A 247-nucleotide genomic window follows, 5' to 3' on the forward strand; every position below is an offset into this window, starting at 1 on the left:
GCCGTTAGCGTTAGCTCTTCGCTCTGACGAAGGGCTAATGCTCGAAACGTCAGCTTTTAGAATCTCCGTACGGTGGCCAATTTTACATTATCAACTCCATTGATAAAACCAAATTTTTGTATACTACTTCCCCACCGACGCAGCACCACAGTTTCTTTAGAAACTACCCCCTTCATTCATGTAATCTTAGCTCTGACTATAGTAGTATATAAACGTGACTGGAACTGCACTCCCTATAACCTGTCAA

Source organism: Montipora foliosa, chromosome 8 (genome assembly GCF_036669935.1).
Source record: "Montipora foliosa isolate CH-2021 chromosome 8, ASM3666993v2, whole genome shotgun sequence".
Classification (NCBI taxonomy): Eukaryota; Metazoa; Cnidaria; class Anthozoa; order Scleractinia; family Acroporidae; genus Montipora; species Montipora foliosa.